Genomic DNA, 16297 nt, shown 5'->3' with positions numbered 1-16297 from the left:
TTGTGATAACATTTGTTATTGGTTCGAATTGGGACAACAATTTGCTGTTGTTTTCATTGAAACTCACACTCGATCCGGTTGTCATATGAAAAATACTGGTGGAACCTTCAAGGAAATAAGGAAGAGTCACTGAATTGATATTTTTTTTGCTCAACTTTCTCAACTTTCTCTCCACATTTTGCTTTTACAGACAAAATGAATGAAAATGTATACAACAGAGATAATAAACTGTTTAGTTAAACGTTTCGAAGGATTCATTCCAACAAAGGATGAAAGATCAAAGGCATAAAACATGCTTTGAATAATCCGCTAGGAAAAAGGTGAAACTATCAAGTTCCAGTAATGAAAAAATTATCAGTATTCAAAATATCGGCTACGTTTGTATCCAACTGAATGTCCAATTGAGAATAAGAAACGCTTGTTGCCATTACTTGGTCCACGTAACTCGATTTGATTCTCACACGTAAAAAAACTGTGCTGAGCTGAATGCACTGAAAGCCGATGGAAAACATTAGAAATTTCGTTACAAACAACTTGTAACAGTGTAACGTCCACTGCCTCTACTTTAAGCAGATTAACAGGATCCAATGTAGCAACCTGGCGAAGTGAGCTGAATTACAACGAAAAACTGGCTCGAATTTCGGTTCTAGCCCATTCCTTTGTAGGTCCATTTGTAACCTGTGCGGCTTTTTGTAACCACCATTTTATTTAGTTGTTTTATTTCTCGCTGGAGCCACTGTCGATTATTCTAACATAATCCGATCTTAATGTTAATATGATATTTTTCTCAAATATTTATGACGTATTAAAAATAGCTTTCACGGAACTCCTTCAAGACAGATCTGTACATAATGCAATGTGACTCTCTGGAGCCGCTATATTTAGCGGTTCAGCTGTTAAAAGATACCATTGAATTTACGTTAAACTCAAACGCATAACATCGTTCTCCTGTATCAATCAGAGGCAGTCGCTTTCAACTAAATAAATTTATGTAAAATTATGAACTTGGAATGGAATGAAAAAAAATCTTCGCCAATGCCAATAAAAAACACTAAATGCTTTTTGTAGGGCTTCTGCAACTTCTAAACCCATCATTATGTATGAGACAATTATAGATTGTGGCTTGTTACAGCTTTGTTTCAAAGACTGCGAACCATTTTATCCAATCTACAACGTGTCAGGTTCAAAAAACTGTTTTTTTCATAAGGTATGTTTTACTTTGACTGTAACTCCTGAGGGTGATGTGATAGGACTTTGACATATTCAACAAACTAATGTATTTTGATCAGATAAACAACTCTGTCGAAGACATCAAAATCCCTAATTTGAAAAACAAATAAATTAGCATTTTTTTTCTCGCTATCGGTGGACCCCTCGGCCAAAATTTTGATACTAAAATATGCTGCATGTAAAACTGAACAATGTTGCTCAAGACATCAAATGTTTACCTCTCCATCCCTGGGTGCTATTAATATCGTACAGCTAGATTGATGTGCTGCACCACTGTGCATTGCACAGAGAGTGTGTTGGTCTCCCGAGCTAAGCGCTCTGTAAGTAAATATTTACGGTTTTTTGGGAATCTTAATGAAGTTGACCACTTACATTCCAATAATACTTATCTATATACTCATATTTGGTAAGCAGTTATGTCTTTGTCGATCGAGATTCTATTCTATTAATATTAGATTTAAAATCTGCGATGTTAGTGTAATTTTGTGGCAACAACAACATGGTGATCGGTGGATCGCTCTTCCCCCATCGACCAGCATATAAGGTCACTTGGGTATCCCGAGATGGCCGAACAGAAAATCAAATTGACCACATCTGAATCAGCCGAAAGTGGACAAGGAGACTTCTTGACGTCCGCGCGCAGACATTGCATCTGACCATCACCGGCGCGTCAACGGCGCGAGGAGAAAGTCGGGTGTCGATTGGACGTCCGCCGGTTGGAGAACCCAGAGGTGAAAAGGGCATACGTAGAACAGCTAGAGTCCCGAGCCTCGGAATTGCCGACAGACGGAACAGTCGAAGAACAGTGGCGCGGAATCAAGAATGCCTTTATCACGACGAGCCATGTTACTCTCGGTAAAGTTTTTGGAAGAAGAAGAGAATGGATGTCGGATGAAACTTGGAAGATGGTCGATGATCGGAGAAAGGAGAAAGTCGGAATTGAGCAGGCATGTACCGGGTCAGCCAAAGCAGCCGCCGCTTACGATATGCGGAGCTGGAAAAGGCAGTTAAACGAGCTTGTAGACGAGACAAGAGAGCTTGGACAAACTCCCTAGCCGAAGAGGGAGAAAGAGCCGCGACCAATGGAGATATCCGATTACTTTATGACATTTCTCGCCGCCTCAGTTGTGCAAGGACTAATGCAAGAATGCCGCTGAAAGACCGAGCAGGTCAGTTATTGACCGATCGAACAGACCAGCTGAAACGATGGACTGAGCACTTCGAACAACTCTTCCGAGTCCCGAATAGCGATGGCCAACAGAACCCGCAGCTCGAAGTGCCAACAGTAAGTCGCATAAATGGCGTCAACTCGGAAGCGCCCTCGCTCACCGTCTTTTCGCTGACATCTGGGATACTGTAACATTCCCGGCCGACTGGATGCAGGGTATCCTCGTAAAAGTCCCGAAGAAAGGAGACCTGACAGAGTGCGGTAGCTGGCGAGGCATAACTTTGATCTGTACAACTCTCAAAGTACTCAGCAAAGTGATCCTGAACCCTGTACAGGATCCAGGAGAAAATCGACGCTACACTCCGACGGCAACAAGCTGGATTCCGATCCGGACGATCATGTGTGGACCACATCACACGCTACGAATCATACTGGAACAAATCAACGAATTCCAGGACTCTCTTCTGCTGGTGTTCGTTGATTTCGATAAAAACCTTCGGCCGACTTAACCATGAAAACATCTGGGTGGTTCTAAGGCAACGAGGGGTCCCAGAGAAACTAGTCCATCTCATCGAAGCACAGTACGAGGCATTTACGTGCAAGGTCTTGCACGACGGTGTCTTGTCCGAACCAATCCCGGTAACTGCTGGAGTGAGACAAGGATGTATTCTATCACCGCTACTTTTTTCAATCGTAATGGATGAGATTCTGATTGGATCGATTGACTGTAGACCAAACCGAGGATTGCCTGTTGTCGACTGCTGAAGCCGGTGATACAGATGTGCACGTGATTAACACTTGACCCCTATGACTTCATCGGGGGTGGATTTGTTGGTGTTCCGGCAGGTAAACTACAAAGTCATACTTTGCTACAAGGAATAGGATGAGCTAAGGAAGGATATTGGTAGGGTTTGAGGATTGCAAAGCTAGAGGATAATTTCCTATCCCTTTTTGCTCCCAAGAGTCCATATAAGTAGGTTTTACCGCGCCTACGTCGCGTTGCTTTAGGATATTGACTTGGTGCACATATGCGGTGACGACGCGAAAACTGCAAGTTTTTGTGGATTGCTGCCTGCGGGACATCATCCGCGCTTGGTGGCCTGGCAACTGGATCTCGAACGTGGAACTTCATCGCTGGTTTCATCAAAAGGCGCTAGAAATCGAGATTTGGGAACGTAAGTGGAGATGGATTGGGCACACGCTGCGAAGAGATGAAAACGAGATTTGCAGAGAGGCGCTAGATTGGAATCCAGAAGGTCATCGAAGAAGAGGCAGACCCAGAAATTCGTGGCGGCGAAGCCTAGCCGCTGAAATCCTAACTGTCGAAGAGAATCTTGACTGGGACCAGGTGAAGACGCTGGCTCCGGATCGTCAACAGTGGAGGTCTTTTACCACGGCCCTATGCACCGGAGGATCGGCGCGGGATCATTAAGTAAGTAAGTCTAAGGGGTCAGCTTAGCTATATTTTGACAAATTACCTACTTCCTTACTCAGTGCCAAAAATTCCGCCTCGATTCTTTTGATACATAGATGAACCGAAGAGTGGCATGGTTAGGGTTAAAAATCTTTAAAGTAAAAAAAAAAGTATTCGAAGGTTTATAAACAATGTCAAGAGCCGAATTGAGCCCGGGGCAGTTTTTCTCGCGGGGCCCAATGATTCGATTATATGTAACAGGCGAACACGAACACATTCAACAGGGCATAACTGTTTTACCATTGGTTAAAAATCAACCAAATTTTGCACACTTTTGCATTGATGTGTATTGTTTACATACTGTCAAACTCGAAGTCGTGTTGGAAAATGGAATGTGAACTAATGTGAGTCGCGAGAACAAATTCTTTCCAAACAACCTGGAATTTCCTGACCTGTCGCACCTGCAGTTGGGAAAAATGATGAACATATCCAGAGTGTTGAAGCGGTTCCAGGAGCGATTGACGTTGGACCACGGCAAAAGAGCTAGTGAAAACCGGGACCGGAGAACAAAAAAGATGGAGAGAAAGGTGAAGCGGGTGATTAAAGCAAATCACCACATCTCAAGCCTGGCGAAGCTAGGCAATGTGCAACTCGAGATCCCATACACCCAACCTTCGGTTAGTGGTCATATCATCTCTTGTCTTACAACTCCGATTCTCTACCTTTCCGTGGTGCTAGCTGGGGGGCGAGCAACCTTAGCGGAGATCGGGTACCCAACCCCGGTGGATGCTTTGGTCGCATGCAGGCTGAGAGAGTGGGCTCTGTAAGCGTCTGTTCGCAACAACGTCCTTGTAGTGTTCGGGACCCAAAACAGTAACATCACGACAGTCCTCCTGCGAGATAGTGGGCTTAGCTGCGGGCCTTGCGAGTTCGTGACTACAAAAAAGCACAAGCAACGAACAACGAACAACAAATTTCGGATGGAAATCGGCAAAAACCCACGCGACAAAAAGGGACTGGCAATTGGAAACTTGGAACATGGAACCACTGACCATACTGACTGGAAACTCGATTTCGTTTTCTGGTAATTTTTCCAACAGTACGCAATATCGATTCCAGAGTGCGCATCGATCGATTTGAAGAAATGCTATCCCAGTTAGGAAATGCCACCCAACTTTAAAAAAATACAGGCAATTTCTACGATAAAATCGGGCTAAACAGGTACATTTTTCCTACAGGGCATTTTTGTTACATTTTTCAGGTTCGCCACCTGCCGTCAGTATTGCGAACCTACAAACTTTGACAAAATAAATAAGACAGAAAGTTGAATTTTTGTTCTAAGTGTCATGTCAGTGTGATCAGTGATGGAACTGCCGATCTCTAAATTTTTTGGGCAGTACCCACGTGCTCTCCAACGAATTGAAGAGCCGTAAAATCCACATCGTAGGGCTGCAGGTTGTATGCTGGAAGGGCTCCAAGGTACGAACGTACCCAGATGGTCGTGCCATCTACCAGAGCTGAGGCAACACACACGAGCTGCGTGATTGGGTGGTGGCCGATCAACCCACGAATGTGCCGCTTAAGGATCAAGGGCCGCTTCTTCAACATCAGCATCATCAACGTGCACAGCCCTCACCTAGGAAGTACCGGTGAAGACAAAGACGAATTCTACGCGCAGCTGGAGAGTGAATACGACCGCTGCCCAAAACATGATATCAAGATAGTCAACGGGGATTTTAACGCTCAGGTCGGTCAGAAGGAGGAATTCAAACCGACAATTGAAAAACGAACACACACATATAGGATCTCAGTGAAACTTAATGTTTCTTTGAAGAGATCTAATTTACTTAACTCTAAGGCGTACATCTTTCAAGGGTATCTTACAAATGCTAAAACCACCAGACCACAGAAAGTGTACTATGTGTGCCGTGATCGGGATTCGATCTCATGGACTCTGGCTTAGAAGACTGGAATGCTATCCTCTAGGCCACGGCCGGCGGTTAGGTTAGTGCACCAGCGCCAGCGCCAAGGTTAGTGCGCACCAGCTGACCAACGAAAACGACCTCAGACTAATAGATTTCGAAGCAGCGCTGCCGGCAGAGGGCGAGCTCGACGAAACCCCTCTCGAGGACTGTTGGGATACCATCAAGATAGCCATCAACGGTGTTGCGAAGAACGTCAGTGGTTATGTGGAACGAACTTGACGGAACGACTGGTTCGACGAGGAGTGTAGGAGGGCAGCGGCAGTAGTGCAAAGAGGCACCCGTCGAAATGGAGCCGCCTGGAGGAGGAGGAGCTCGAGGAGCTGGATCGTTCCTAAGAAACACGAAAGTTCTATAAGAAACTCAACGCACACCGCAAAGGCTTTGTGCTGCAAGCCGAAATGTGCCGGGATAAGGACGGGTGCATCCTGACGGACAATCGTGAAGTGATCAAAAGGTGGAAGTAGCACTTTGATGAACACCTGAACGGCGCACATGCAGGAGATCAAGACGGTGGGGGAATGTACATCGCCGGCGTAGCCAACGACGAAGAGGAGCCACTCCCAACGATGAGTGAAGTTAAGGAAGCCATTCGCCAGTTGAATAGAAACAAGTCGGCTGGGAAGGATGGCATCGCAGCTGAACTCATCAAAATGGGCCCGGACAGGTTGGCCGATTGCCTACACCGGTTGATAGTCCGGATCTGGGACATAGAACAGCTACCGGAGGAGTGGAAGGAGGGGGTAATATGCCCCATCTACAAGAAGGGCGACAAATTGGACTTTGAGAACTTCCGAGCGATCACCGTCCTAAATGTCGCCTACAAAGTGCTGTCCCGAATCCTACTCCGCCGCCTAACGCCACAAGCAAACAGATTCGTGGGAAGTTACTAGTCCGGCTCCATGGAGGGACGGTCAATGACAAGACGGAACTTCAGATTATGGAAAATCCTCCAAAAATGCCGTGAACACCAAGTCCCTACGCACCATCAATTCATCAACTTCAAAGCCGCATACGACACGATCGACCGTGACGAGCTATGAAAATCATGGACGAGAACGGCCTTTCCGGGAAGAAGACCAGACTTTTCAACAGATCCAGTCAACTTATCATCTTTGCCGATGATATTGATATAGTAGGCAGATCATCTGCGGCGGTGGAGGAGATCTACCGCAGACTGAAACGCGAAGCAGGAATGATTAAGTTGATGCTTAATACTTCCAAGACGAAATGTATGCTGGCCTGCGGATTCAAGACCGACCGAACCCGCTTGTCCAGTAATATCAAGGTCACGATTGACGGCGACGAGCTGGAGATAGTCGAAGACTTTGTCTATCTCGGCTCACTGGTGACCGCAGACAATGACACCAGCCGTGAGATCCAGCGGCGAATTTCCAGCGGAAATCGTGCCTACTGTGAATTCCACAAGCAACTGCGGTCGAGAAGACTTAGTCCTCGCACGAAGTGTAACCTGTATATGACGCTCATTAGACCGGTTGTCCTCTACGGGCACGAGACATGGATATTGCTCGAGGAGGACGTGCGTGCACTCGGAGTATTCGAGCGAAGAGTGTTAAGAACCATCTTTGGCGGCGTACAGGAGAATGGAGTGTGGAGGCGAAGGATGAACCACGAGCTCGCGCGACTCTACGGCGAACCCAGTATCCAGAAGGTGGTGAAAGCTGGCCGGATACGCTGTGCGGGACATGTTGCGAGAATGCCGGACGACTGTCCTGCAAAACAGGTGTTCGCTACGAATCCGGCAGGAACGAGAAGAGCAGGGGCGCAACGAGCGAGGTGGTTAGACCAAGTGGAGCGTGATCTGGCGAACGTGGGGTGCCCGAGAAATTGGAGAACGGTTGGCATGGACCGAGTGAATTTTAGGAATTTTGTTCGTCAAGTTATGTCATGGGACGGAATATTACGAAAATAAAATAATAAACGTCTCAAGCCATGATTTGGCTAAAAAATCGGCATCTGGCAGAGCAACGTCCAGAATGCAGAAAAGAGAATTGGTCTATGTACATACAAAAGGTACAGGTCACCGTGAATAAACAAGAACCTACTCTAGATACTCTCGGTCTCTGGAGCCACGTTGAAACTTTCTTTTTCTATCACTGTTGTAGTTGATTCGCTCCCATGCACAAAATTTTTTCGAAGAAACATGTTAAAGATTTTAATTTAAAATCGATTTGTTTAGGTACCTTAGAATTTCATCAAAACAAGAGTTCATTAGTTTTTTTCTAGTTATTTTGTGCACAAGCACAATATATCGTTTTCAAAGTTCTATACAAAACGTTATTCGTGGCTTTCTAAGTGCCCGATAATTCTCGACAATGTACAAAAATCTCTTTAAAAGTGCGTAGTAGGTACTTGTTGCGCCCAGGGTAATTTATTTCCTCTGTCAAATCCACGCTGCCACTGCTATTCAATGGCTCCTAGTCTAGTCTAGTTAAGAAGGAGCAATCAACGGTCATTTTTCATGCGAAGATGGGCAGCCAGAAACTGATCCATTCTGTTGTTAGTATGCCATCCGGTTTCTGGGAGAGGGTCACTGTTTGTATGTTCCGAGACCTTTTCTACGACCCCGAAAGCACCCCACAAAACATTCCATCGAAGACTGGTTCTGGACATGGACATATCCTGTCTTCCGGCATCAAAGGCCATTTTCTTTTAATTCAAACATTCCAACCCGCAACCATTTTCCAAGATTTCCAGACAGCCCATCAAAAGAAGACGTTTTGTGTGGTGGGTTGAGAACGAATAAAAGGATGTTATTATTATTTGATGATGATAGCTATTGAAAAAAGTGCTGCCCTGAAAGGGAGGAAAGCGGAATGGATTTTTCTGTTTTCTCCGCTCGGGTTTCCAAACAAAGTATTACATGAAAGATGTCCTGCTGCGGGAAAGCATGCTGGCATGCTGAAAGATATAATCACAATGATGCTTTGGCGAGAGAGGAGAAAACATAAGAGTCCTGTCACATAAACTAACCGCCCACAAGGCGAGACGAGGCGAAACAGACCAGCAAACTCACCCTCTCGCTTGGCCTAGGAAAGTAATGGAAAAGGAAAAGTGGAGCTCGTGTTGGGTTGTGGGGGAGACCCATGGAGAAAAATAAGTACGCGACATTTATGAGACAGTGAGTGATGATTGCGATATGCTTTGGTCCGGAACTGTGCTATTTCAGACTATTTCAGAGATGCTTTACACCAAGGACTTCCTTTTAGCTCTGTTAGGAGCGTGTATGTGTCTGTGTCTATGTGTATCATGCTGTTGCGGGCGTCAGACGGGCGATTCTTCTTTCAGTTGCCTGAAGAAAAGTCTCCTTTTGCCATCGTTGTGTAGGCGCAAGCTATTGAAAAGACTTCTCATTAAAACTAGGCATTGAATTTTTCTAGGACTCGACATTGGGCGGTCTTCTTGAATTTTTCCTTCCTTTCATTATCATACGTAATACGGAGGAGTAGGCGTTGGCTGAAACGAAGCGCACGTGTTTTTATTTCGTCCGTCGCGAAAAATTTCCAAATTTTAACTTGAAATCGTGAAAAGTGAAGATAAATTTCGATAAAATAGCTTCTATTTTTAACATGGAGTTTACACTGGATGTGCTTACCAGTTACAGTTTACAGCGTATTCAGAAACAGTGGAATATCAGGCCAAGAATGTGGTGTCCGAAGAATGAAACCCCCTAATTTCGAATTGGTTTTAAGTTTTATTTTGCCTTACCGGTAACGAATAACATAAAGTTTGAGGAAAAGTTAAAGGGATTTAAGATAAAGATACTTAGGATGAAATATGTGGCAAATCAGCAGTTGGGTAATATCTGCGTTCGTGTGGAGAAAAGAGTTGTACGGCATTGATAAGCTCTTAAATAAGCTCGATAAACCAGGATTGGGTGAAATTAAATGTTCCCCCACAGAAGAAGAGATTTTAAGTGTTGTACATTACATCGGATCATTTCGGAAAAATCTATGCAATTAGTTATCACAGCACAGCAATTATCATGGCGGTAAAGTGAATGTTTTCGCTAGTTAAAAACAGACAAAATTCATTGTCATAACAACATGAAGTGCAGAATATAAGTTCTCAACGCTTGCTCAAATGTGCAAAGCTCATCGGAATGGGTTCCGGTGTGAATTATGAGCAGACCGAAGTGTTAAAAGCATACCATTCTGTCCTTGAAATGAAGTGAAAAAGAAAATTTGAATTAAGACAAACTCAAACGACGTTGGATAAAAGCTAAAGCGCAGAAAACTCAGGAAATCAAGGTGGAATGTAAGCTGGGTTTCAAAGAAAGTGCTTTAGGTTCATATGATAGTGAAATAACATGATTTCCACAATGTGATGTGGTTTTTCCTAATATTATGTGATCACCGGATAATAGTTAAAATTGAGAAATCGTGGCTTTTGGATGTATGGTTCCACATCAGCGAAGAATGTTTGCTGTCGACCTATTTGGGGAGATCCAATGTTTAAATTAATGTTTGAATTTCCGATATTTATAAGGCATACGGAGTACATTTCCAGAATTTTTTCTATTTTTTTGTGCATATATCATGTAGAATAAATGTGAGGGGGAATATTTTTTATGAAAAAAGAAACTTTTCGAGCTCTAAACAGACCTCGAAAGGTTTCATGATCTGCTGATATTTTCCGTTTCTCTTTTTTTTTATTTTCAAGAGCGAGTAAAGGCGCTTTATCCTTGGTCGATGACCAGAAATGATTGTACACTGAAATCCTCAGCTGTTTAGCAATTAAAAATAAAACGTAAGATGCTTTCATTTATAACATATATTCTTCAAAATTCTTTTAATCTAAATAAGGCTTAGGATTTCTGTGTACAAAATAAATCATTTCCAGCCCTTCCAGAATGGTTCTAGTGATCGGATGAGTTTCTTCACAATACGTATGGTTACTTCATCAAGGAGCATTTTTCTTAGCATGCTTCCAACGATATTGCCCATTTGAAACGTATGGTACTGGTGGTCCACGTTTCTTCCTGTTCCTGTGTTCCGGATGTCTCTGCGTTCTCTGCTCCATGGTAGGCCCAACCGCTTTGTGTTTTTGATCATTTTAATGTTTTTATGTTAAAATAATTAAAGACATGAACATAGACAAGAAGAATAATAAGACACTTTTATTATTCTTTGGGACTCAGACATAAGTTCTGGCTATGGAAGTACGATTAGTGATTAGTGATTAGTGATTATCATACGTAATACACAGGTGCTTACAATCGATTACCCTTTTTCCCGGAATGTGGAAATTGGAAAATTTTATGAAATTTGAAATTTTCCTTAAAAAATTCTTTAAAAAAAATTAATTTAAATTTTAATGAAATTTTTTCTTATAGGTATTTCGTTTCAATAGTTTTATTTGCAATTTTGAGGATATTTTTTCGGAAAGTACAATCATGCAGAGATGTATTATTTCAATTTAAAATTAAAGTCCAGCTGGTTGATGTGACGCCATTCGGCCCCCATTTTAATAAACCAAATAAACGACTGAGTCGCCGGGTCGCAGTGCGAAATTTTTGCAATAATAAACACAAGAATTCCCTACTTCTGGCTGGCTCCAGCCCATGCCCTGGTATTTCTTTATGCTTGTGGGAGGGTGTTGTTTGTGCCCCCAGGAAATTATGTGTGTGTGGGGGTGGAAAACTGATTCATTGGTGGTAGAATGCCCCTGGGTGAGCATCTGGTGCAAGCTGATGCAACTGTTGTTACACTGCACACTACTGCAATGCTGTGATGCGCCAATTTGATGTCGTCCCAAAGCTGGACCGACCCAACAAACGGTTGTCTTACCAGGGAACGTCTCATGTTGTTTGTACTTTGCTGGTAGGCATGTACCTCTACTACGGATTGTTTACCACTGCATTAATTTGCTCTTCCGAAGATTCATCAATGCTTATCTGGGAGACATCCGTTCCAACAACGGATTGACAGGAAGGAACGATTTCCCTTATGAAATATTCTAGAAACCAGAACCAGAAATCGGACTCAAACATGAAGGGAGACGCAATTGTATGGAAACTCGATAGAGTTACGAAGAAAAAAGGGAACTTGATAAAATTATACTGGAAAGTTTTGCGTGTGAAATTAAGCAGGAAAAAAATTATCAAAGAAATTAAATGATTCCTATATCAAATTGTTTCTTATTTTATGAAAAGCTTTCAGAGTGCATTCATAAAAAAAATTAACCCCGCTTATCCGAGTATCGGTTATCTGAGCTTCCGTGGTATCCGAGCCACAATTTTAGAACATGTAACTAGGTCATTCACTTTGAACCTATTTAGAATATTAAGGTGTCCTTTAGGCTTCTAATTTTGTAATAAATCAGTTTTTTTTCAGTCTTAAAGCTGCTTTTTCCGCCTCCAACTGCACATACTCAGGTAGAGGCAAAACGTTCAAGATTGAATCCAGCGCAGACGATGGAGTTGACTTTGATGCTCTAGTTATTGAAAGACATGCTGCTCTTTGTAATTTGAATAGTTTCTTCCATGTTGTTTCCTGTAATGTTTTGGGCCACCAGACAAGAGCTGTATAGGATAATCTGGGTCTCGCTTAAACAAATCAATTTTGGCTGATTTAAATTTGGGAGAGGGGGAGGGAACTGTTCTTTGCATTTGAAATGGTAAAGATCATAATTCCACAACTGCTTCACAATTTGTTACAACTCGCCCATTTTCTCTCTCTCTGAGCACTAGTTTCTCTCATTTTAACTAAAATATTCTCATTTTCACGCACAAATTGCCATTAATTATCGCAATTTCAATGATTAGCTGCACAATTTGTGTGATGATTGACGTACCTTCTCCTTTTATCTCAGTCTCCGGGGTATAAAAAAAATTGACAACAGATCAAATTGATAAATTGACAAAACTCTCGCGAATGACAAAAATTACAAAAATGACAAAATTGACAAAAAATGACAAAAATGACAAAAATGATAAAACTGACAAAAATGACAAACTTGACGAAAAACACAAAAATGACAAAAATGAAAAAAAAAAAGACAAATTGAACAAAAAATTACAAAAAATTGTCATTTTTGTCATTTTAGTTAATTTTGTTGATTTTGTTGATTTTGTTGATTTTGTCAATTTTGTCAATTTTGTCAATTTGGTCAATTTTGTAAATTTTGTCGATTTTATCAATTTTGTCGATTTTGTCAAATTTGTCAATTTTGTCAATTTTGTCAATTTTGTTCATTTTGTCAATTTTGTCAATTTTGTCAATTTTGTCAGTTTTGTAAATTTTGTTAATTTTGTCAATTTTGTTAATTTTGACAATTTTGTCAATTTTGTCAATTTTGTCAATTTTGTCAATTTTGTTAAATTTGACAATTTTGTCAATTTTGTCAATTTTGTCAATTTTGTCGTTTTTTGTCACTTTTGTCAATTTTGTCAATTTTGTCAATTTTGTCAATTTTGTCACTTTTGACATGACAATGACATGACAAAAATGACAAAAATGACAAAAATGATTTTGTCATTTTTGTCATTTTCGTCGTTTTTGTCATATTTGTCATTTTTGTCATTTTTGTCATGTCATTGTCATGTCAAAAGTGACAAAATTGACAAAATTGACAAAATTGACAAAATTGACAAAATTGACAAAATTGACAAAATTGACAAAAGTGACAAAAAACGACAAAATTGACAAAATTGACAAAATTGACAAAATTGATAAAATTGACAAAATTGACAAAATTGGCAAAATTGACAAAATTCACAAAATTGAAAAAATTGACAAAATTGACAAAATTGACAAAATTAACCAAATTGACAAAATTGACAAAATTGACAAAATTAACAAAATTGACAGAATTGACAAAATTGACAAAATTGATAAAATTGTCATTTTTGTCATTTTTATCATTTTTATCATTTTTGTTATTTCTGTCATTTTTGGTATTTTTGCCATTTTTGTCACTTTTGTTATTTGTCACTTTTGTCATTTTTGTCATATTTGTTATTTTTGTCATTTTTGTCATTTTTGTCATTTTTGTCATTTTTGTCATTTTTGTCATTTTTGTCATTTTTGTCATTTTTGTCATTTTTGTCATTTTTGTCATTTTTGTCATTTTTGTCATTTTTGTCATTTTTGTCATTTTTGTAATTTTTGTAATTTTTGTCATTTTGGTCATTTTGGTCATTTTTGTCATTTTTTGTAATTTTTGTCATTTTTGTCATTTTTGTCATTTTTGTCATTTTTGTCATTTTTCTCATTTTTGTCATTTTTGTCATTTTTGTCATTTTGGTCATTTTTGTCATTTTTGTCATTTTTGTCATTTTTGTCATTTTTGTCATTTTTGTTATTTTTGTCATTTTTATCATTTTTGTCAGTTTTGACATTTTTTTCATTTGTTTCATTTTTCTCATTTTTGTCGTTTCTGTAAATTTTTTTTATGTCAGTAATTTTTTGTCTTTTTGATATTTTTGTAATTTTTTATTTTTTTTTTATTTTTGGCTCTTCGGTCAGTTTTGTTTATTTTGTCGTTTGCAGTTTTTTTTTTTGTAATTTTTATCATTTTTGTCACTTTTGACATTTTTTACAGTTTTGTCAGACTTGTTATTTTCGCTATTTTTGTCATTTTGTCATTTTTTTTAATTTCGTTATTTTTATTGTTTTGTCAGTTTTTTTTCCATTTTTGTCATTTTTGTCTTTTTTAACATTTCTTTTATTTTTGTCCTTTTTGTAATTTTTGTAATTTTTTTTTCATTTTTGTCACTTTTGTTATTTTTGTCATTTTGCGACTCCAAAAACAGAACATTGAGATTATAATTATTTCAAAAATTTTCATTGAAACCTGATCATATGGGATATTTCAACATCCAGTCATTCAAAAATAACAATTTCAATAACAATTTCTGTTTCATATTTGAAATTAATGACTTTTTTAAAATACTTTTAACCTATCAACAATAAACATATTTGCATAACTTGATAAGTGATCGAGCAAATGAAACCTTGTTTGGCATAGGAGGGTATTTAGATGAAAGAAATGATTTTATGATTGTTTCAAACCACTCTCTTGCTCCACAGAGGAGATAAAAAAGGTGGAGAGGGGCTCTCATACAAGCTGTGGCACAATTTGAGAGCTGTTTAAGCAAAACCCGTAATAGGAGGGTATTTGAGTACAAGAAATATTTTTATGATGCTTTGTATCAAGTACTTCTTGGGTTCTTGGGTTCAGATTTAAATTAATTTTAATTGCCTTTCATAAACAGTTTTGTTGTTTTTAAGAGAGGTTCGATGAAGAATTTAAAAAAATGGTTGCAAATGTGACTCCAGAGATTTTGAAATTTTCAAAAGAATCAATTTTGGTAGAAAAGGAGCCAAAGTCACTAGCCGTTTCAGACATTTGATAGCCGATTTAGAATTTTATCTGGTATGGTAGCTCCGGGGTTAGAATAACAAAAGCATATCCTGTTCGTCATTATTTGTTTTCGATGTCATTTTTTGTGGTTTTTTTTATTATTAAAAGGACAATTAGGTTTACAAAGTTGCCTTTCAAAGACATGGTTGTTGTTTTTTAAGTTTCTATGGAAAACTCGTATTAACACCTTAAAAAACGGGAAAAAACGGGAAATCTCGTATTTGGTCCGCAATAAGGAGGTTCGATGAAGAATTTAAAAAATGAGTTGCAAATGTGGCTCCAGAGAGCATGAAAGTTTCTAAGATTTAGTTTATGTAGCAAAGAGGCCAAAGTGACTTGCCGATTTAGACATTTGATTGCCAATTTAGCATTTAATCTGGTATGACACTTCCGGGAAGCGATAAAAACAAGCATATCCTGTTTATCATTATTTGTTTACTCTGTAGTTTTTTTTTTAAATTTTTTTTAGATTTCTATATAAAAACCTGTAACAATTGTTTCACCCACAAATTCTAACACAGAGTTTTACGAATGGTAGACTTTTTTATGCTTCGTTCAAGCGTAGGTATTGTATCGCAAATTCAAATTTCAAACTATAGCGCACATTTTTCTTTAGGCTGCGGCCAAACCCATTAACATTGCATCAGAAATTACTAAACCAAAATACTAAATTACTTTTGTTCCGCAACGAACATCGAAACCGGAAGCGACCGAGAAAGATGGAGAGAAGCAATTAACGAGTGGAAAACTTCGGCGACGTCCATCTTTCCGTGTCCACTTCCGTCATGACGATGCATGGGCGGCCAATGGCCCCTGGATGCCGGCAATCACATCCGGACGACGCAATCGGCCTAGCATACCATGCATAGGAATGAACCTTCAGCATGATCTCAGCGAGCGCTCTTTGGTCTGGAAATTTTCGCTCGTTCTCTGTTGGCAGTGATGGACGGATGGCTTTTCTCGTCGTGGATCAACCCAAGCCCAAGAAATCCTTTCCTCCTTCTCGGTGAAGGTCGAAAAGTTATTATCATCATTCTTCATCATGTCACACTCTGCGGGTGAATGTTATGTGGGTGGGTGGAAAAGTGCAAAGCATCCGGACAAAAATGGCTTCGG

At 40.0% G+C, this 16297-nt stretch overlaps 2 protein-coding genes across 4 annotated transcripts in view; one reads left to right on the top strand and one right to left on the bottom strand.

Annotated features, from left to right (window-relative positions):
* The window catches only part of LOC129751190 (chondroitin sulfate N-acetylgalactosaminyltransferase 1), a 128301-nt gene that overhangs the window by 33743 nt on the left and 78261 nt on the right, over positions 1–16297 (bottom strand). The gene's annotated exons all lie outside the window — the stretch shown is intronic.
* Positions 1–16297, top strand: part of LOC129751192 (synaptobrevin) — a 41070-nt gene that overhangs the window by 20318 nt on the left and 4455 nt on the right. The gene's annotated exons all lie outside the window — the stretch shown is intronic.

This window comes from Uranotaenia lowii, chromosome 3, assembly GCF_029784155.1.
Source record: "Uranotaenia lowii strain MFRU-FL chromosome 3, ASM2978415v1, whole genome shotgun sequence".
Lineage (NCBI taxonomy): Eukaryota > Metazoa > Arthropoda > Insecta > Diptera > Culicidae > Uranotaenia > Uranotaenia lowii.
This window is presented reverse-complemented; position numbering and strand designations above follow the sequence as displayed.